The sequence below is a fragment of the Alexandromys fortis genome, unplaced genomic scaffold (genome assembly GCF_014885135.2).
Source record: "Alexandromys fortis isolate MF-2015 unplaced genomic scaffold, M_Fortis_MF-2015_v1.1 scaffold_147, whole genome shotgun sequence".
In the NCBI taxonomy this organism is placed as follows: domain Eukaryota; kingdom Metazoa; phylum Chordata; class Mammalia; order Rodentia; family Cricetidae; genus Alexandromys; species Alexandromys fortis.
In genome coordinates, this window is record NW_026068029.1 from 2564042 (window position 1) to 2570015 (window position 5974).

Below are 5974 nucleotides of genomic sequence, written 5' to 3' on the forward strand. Positions count from 1 at the left end.
AGAGTTCTCCATTTCTGCAGGGGTTTCCCCTTTAGCAGAGTAAAGCAGGAGTAACATCTTGGGCTGGAGTTGAGAAGAAATGGATACCTCTGCTGGAAAGCTTCCTTTAAGGAGGGACAAAGCTCAGCTATAACAGCTCTCTCTCTCTCAGAGTGAAGCAGGATTGCTATAACCTGTGGGGAATTGAACTATGGGAGCCCAGCTCAAGAGGCTTCCCCTACCACACCCCAGCTGCAGGTATAGCCTAACTTCCCACCAGGTCAGCGTATCTTTCCCTCCAGAGCTGTCCCTTTTAGCTTCAGGAACAGTCTAACTTCCTGACAATCAGGATATCTTTTCCTCCGGAGCAGTAACACTCTCAAATGTAGCTACTTTTTGCCCTGTGCAAATAGACATGGCTCAATTGAAGACTTTTGGGTTAATGTCGGTGGAAATTTCAAAACTGTGTCACATGGTCATCAGTGATCATTCTTAGGCAGTTCTATAATGAAAGCAAGTTGAATAAAAAATTTATACAAAATGTATAGTTTGTAAAGAGAAAGAGAACGAAGAAGTCTAATATTGAAGTTCTGTGTTTAAGTAAATAAAAGGTTTAAAGAAAGGCCTGATTCTGAATAGCACAAAGGGAGTGGTAACCTCAGAACAAAACCGCACCCAGTTGCTGGTCAGGGAAGTCCAAATATTGCTTTTTCCTTTTGGCTGCTTCCCAGAGGTTGAACATATGTCTCTGTTGCTGAAGATAGTGTACTATGAAGACAAGATATGACATGGAAGCTTTCAGTTGGGTCTGACCTGAAAGACTTCTCCCTAAAGACTAGCTTTTATATACCAGAAGGTGCTTTACAAACTCCCATTGGGGGTTGATCAACAGTTCTACCCAACTATGACACCTAATAACCACAACAATAGTGAACAAGGCTAGATATCCCTAAAGATGTAATAGTGGCAAAAATACTTTGGGGATAACTAACACCCCTTTAATTGAATTTAAGTCCTCCTCAACAGGGGGAAAGTCATGCCTGGTACCAGAAACCTATCCAACTACCAAGTGCCAGTGAGGTTATGGATCTTAGAAGAGAACCTACTATTCTTTACTAGAATGGCAAAAATCCTAACTGCATTCTAAATATTTATCTTATCCTTATGCCCATACACAAACATAACTCTCACCCCTCATGAAAAGCTTTTCATTGCAATAGAGGGCACTGTAATAATCTGTCCTGTCCCTTTAAGAGACTAGCCATGCCCCCTTCCATGACAGTAAGTCAATTGTCTGTCTCTTTCCCAGAGAGGTAGCTGCTGCTATGACTCCTCTCCTGCCACCTTTGTCTCTCTCTGTCTCTCTCTCTCTGTCTCTCCCTCTCTCTCTCTCTCTCTGTCTCTCTCTCTGTCTGTCTCTCTCTCTGTCTCTCTCTCTCTCTGTCACTCTCTCCACTTCTCCCCTTCTCCCATTTCCCTTCCATAACCCACTAAATGAATATCCAACCTCACTCTGCATGGCATGCCTATCCATGTCTCTGTCTCTCACCCACTGCATGGCTCCCTGCCTGGGACACGCCACCTGTGAAGACCTGTGGCATGGTCTTGTGGTGTGCCCATCTGTCTCTTCTCGTGGGACTGGCTTCCCCATCGAGGTCTCTCACCCATCAAGCAGCTCTCTGCCTGGGACTCACTGCCCCTCGTGGCCCACTGCAGTCACTTGGGGAACTGCACCATCCCTACCTGGGACTGGCTGCTCTCTGGACCCACTGCCTGCTGCCACTTTGGAGACCTGCAGCATGGTCTCATGGCCCACTGCCTGCTGCAGCCACTTGAGGACCTACAGGATTTTTACTTAAACCATAACAGGCACTACAGAAAAGCACTACAGGTCAATATACAGATAACTGATAGTGGGGTTCCAAGCCTCAATGAATGCATCTACAATACAACTCTTGTACCTAAGATTCAGGGAACATCTTAGAACAGGAAAAAAAAAAGATTGTAAGAGCCAGAGGACCAGGAAGTCTACTGTATGATTGTGTCCTAGAAGCGACAACGAAGCTTCATTAAGAATACCATAACGATGGGCTTCCTAAACAAAACCCAAGCAATGACAATACTAACAGACATGCTGTCACAGAAGGGAGAGATCTCATGGAGCCCCCCCTAGACAAAGGAACAAATGACTTCTGAGAAAGGAACAGTCTTCCCCAGGGATGAGCTTCCTAACTGGTTATACAATACCAAGTAGTCAGCCCTGAACAACACTAAATGGATGCAGCAGGTTGTAGTTTTACACATGTGCAACAATCATAATCAAAGAAAAATAGGCCATGAACTTTAGAGAGCATGGGATGAGTTAGAAGGAGAGGAAACAGGAGAGGTTTTACAGAGGAAAGGAAAAGGGGTAAATAATGTAATTATATTTTAATTTAAAATATTAGAAAAAATAAAGTGTGACTCAATGGATTTTCACACATTGCAGACTTCTGCATGTCAGAATTTAAAAAAATTTTCATGCCCATTATCCCTGCCTCCAACACTGGTAGGCTTTCCCTGGGAACAGGCCAGGGAAATAGGTAAACTAATGGAGGACATTCACCAGTCACTCCTCTCCAGATCCAATTTCCCAATCTCATCTCTTGCTCTGCAACAGAACACCTGCTAGAGCCTTCCTCCCATAATGTCCACATACACCTCTTGTGGATCCCACAGACCATCTTCTCCTCACCTCCCCCACTTGACTCTAACTTTATCCCCCAACTCCAGCAGGTACTCCCTATTTATCCACAGGAAATCAGGTAGGCTAACTATAGTTATTCAGCTCTCCCTCTGTTCCTCCAGCTCCAATTCCCTAGTCTTATCTTCATCTCTGTATCAGAATGCCTGTTGCAACCTCTCCCAACCCTATTTCTAGTGGATCCCACAGATCTTCCCTTCCTAACCTTGCTCCCTCTACTTGTTACTTTATCCAAGCCCCCTAATTTCAACTCCTCCTCACCAATCCACAGGCCACTCCTGCCAGGAAAGCAAGTAGACTGAATACAGATCCAATACCCCAGTCTCATTTTAAGCTCTATAGCAAACCTTCTGGGGTGATCTCTCTTTACTCTCTCCCCTCATTCCAAGGAGACTACTGGTTTCCTCCAAATGGAGCAAACAATTCAGCATCAAACCATATAAACTGAACCTGATAAGAAGAGAAAGTGGAAAATAGCTTTGAACTCATTGGCAGAGAAGATCACTTTATGAACAGAACATAGATAGCACAATTACAAAGATCAACAATTAATAAATGGGACCTCATGAAACTGAATATATTCTGTAAGGCAAAGGACACTGTCATTTGGTCAAAACAGCAGGCATACAGAATTGGAAAGACTTTTAACAACTCCACATTTGCTTGAAGACTAATATCTAAGATACATAAAGAACACAAAAAACTAAATATCAAAAATATCTATTTAAAAATGGGATACAGATATAAGCAGAACCCTCAATGGAGGAAACTCTAATTGCTGAGAAACACTTAAAGAAATGTACATCATTAGTTATCAGGGAAATGCAAATCAAAACTACTTTGAGATTCCATCTTACAATGACACCTGTCAGAATGAATGGCTAGATCAATAATATAAGGAACAGGGCATTCTGGTAAGGATGTGGAGCAAGGAGAACACTCCTCCATTGCTGGTTGGAACTACAAACTTGTATAGAAACTATGGAAATCAGTGTGGCAATTCCTTAGAAATATGAGAATAATTCCAAGATTTAGGTGCAGCACTCTTGGCCATATATACCCCCCATTCTACCACAAAGACACTTGATCAACCATGTTCATTGCTGTCTTATTAATAATAGCCAGAAATGGGAAGCAATCTAGATGTTCCTCAACATAAGAACAGATAAAAATGTGGTACATTTACACAATGAAATATTACTTAGCTGTTAAAAATTAAATCATGATATTTGTAAGCAAATGGATGGAACGAGAAAAATCATCTTTAGTTAGGGTTTCTATTCCTGTGAAGAGACACCATGACCATGACAACTCTAAGAAAGGAAAGTATCTAATTAGGGCTGGCTTACAGTTCAGAGGTTTAGTCCATTATCACCATTGTAGGAAGCATGGTGGCAGACATGGTGCTGTAGAGGTAGAGAGTTCTACATCTGGATTGGCAGGAATCAAGAAGAGAAAGATACACTGAGCCTGGCTTTAGCTCCTGAAACCCTAAAGCTCACTCACTCCTAGTGACACAATTCCTCCAATAAGGCCACACCTACTCCCATAAGGCCACCTCTCCTAATAGTGCCACTCACTATGGGCCTATGGGACTATTTTCATTCAAACCACCACAGTAACCCAGACCCAGAAATAGAAATATATACAATAGTCATTTATATGTGGATATTAGTCATTAAATAAATGATATCAAAGCTATGGTCCATACATCCAGAGAGGTTAGGTATAGAGAAAAAGATTAAGGGGAACACATGGGTCTCCCTGGGAGAGGGGCATAAAATAGATTTTATGGGTAGTTGTGGGGTGGGGAGGGAACAGGAAGATCTGGTAGGGAGGAAGAGGGCAGATAGGCTTAAAGGGGGGATTCAGAGAGAGAGACAGCTAGAATTGGGGGGCATTTGAGGGGTGGTATTGTCACGGACAAGCCTCAACCAAAACACCTCTTGCCAGGGTAGGGGTGTGGGGATTTAGAAATAGCAGCAAAGAATATGAAGACGTGTGTGAAAATAATAAAACAGAAAAACATAGAATAGTACTGGGAGGGAGTTCCAGTGAATACTGAAATTGGCCATATTTAATTTCCAATTGTTTAAAATACCCTGACCCTAAGAGGTAGGAGTAGGATTTAAAAAAAAAAAACTGCATTAACATGATAGAAGGAAATGAATAGACCAGCTGAAGGTTGCAGGTTACATCCACAGTAAAAGATTCTGTTGCTAGGACTTAACAAGTCATGCTCACACCCTAGACCAAAACATCCTGTAGGCAAACAGCTTTCTGGGTAGAATCCGATGTTATCTCCTTAAGGGAACTGGAACCTCAGTTGGATCCTTAGACTTTTGTTTGAGGTAGAAATAAACAGACTCTGTTTCTGACAAACAAGGTCTGGGTATTAGCCACACCTGTTGACAACAACCTTGAAAGAGCAGAACTCTCTGAGCTGAATCTAGGTGGGAGCTTTGTTTGAGGTAGAAACACAATAACCTTGAAGAAATAGAGGTAAGTTCCACCTCTATGACCTTTGGTCAAGGTGGAAATAAGCTCACATTTTTGGGCCTCCACATGATATAGGAATCTAGTACAGTGGAAACTTTCTACAGAATATGAAGGGGACCCTAATAAACTCTCCGAATTATAGGGGAGACAGAGTTCCAACTGGCCATTTCTTGTTGCTGAATTAAGCTTTCAGTATCATGGAGTGGTGGCATATATTTGAGTTGTTGGCCAAAGGGTTCCATGGAGATCCCCAAATAATCCATGCTATTGCCAAGACAATAGATTGCTCTCAACAAATTGACAGCAAGGCCCCATTGCTGAAGACAACATCCACACAAACTCATGAGCATGGAAAGGCCGAGCTGGACCCTACATAGATCCTTCACCCCTATATGCTAGTGTCTTTGGTGTGGAAAGGTACTCTGCAGGCTACCAGAAGAGTAAAATAAACACCAACCCAGACACAAACTCTTTGAACTATAATGTAGTAGTGCCTGAAAATTATATGAGGGCAACAGTGTTACAAAGCTTGTGGGAGTAACCAACCAATGTCTGATTTGACTAAAGGCCCCCTCCACAAAATGGAACCCATTTCTGTCACTGCTTGGGTGACCAAGAACCACAGACTAGATAGCCCAGATATCTAGGGTAAAAGCAAATACTGCTGGTCTTTTTTTAAAAAGTAGTGATAAAATGACTCCTAATAATATTTTGCTATATTCATAGATCAGTGCCTTAGCCAACGATTATCAC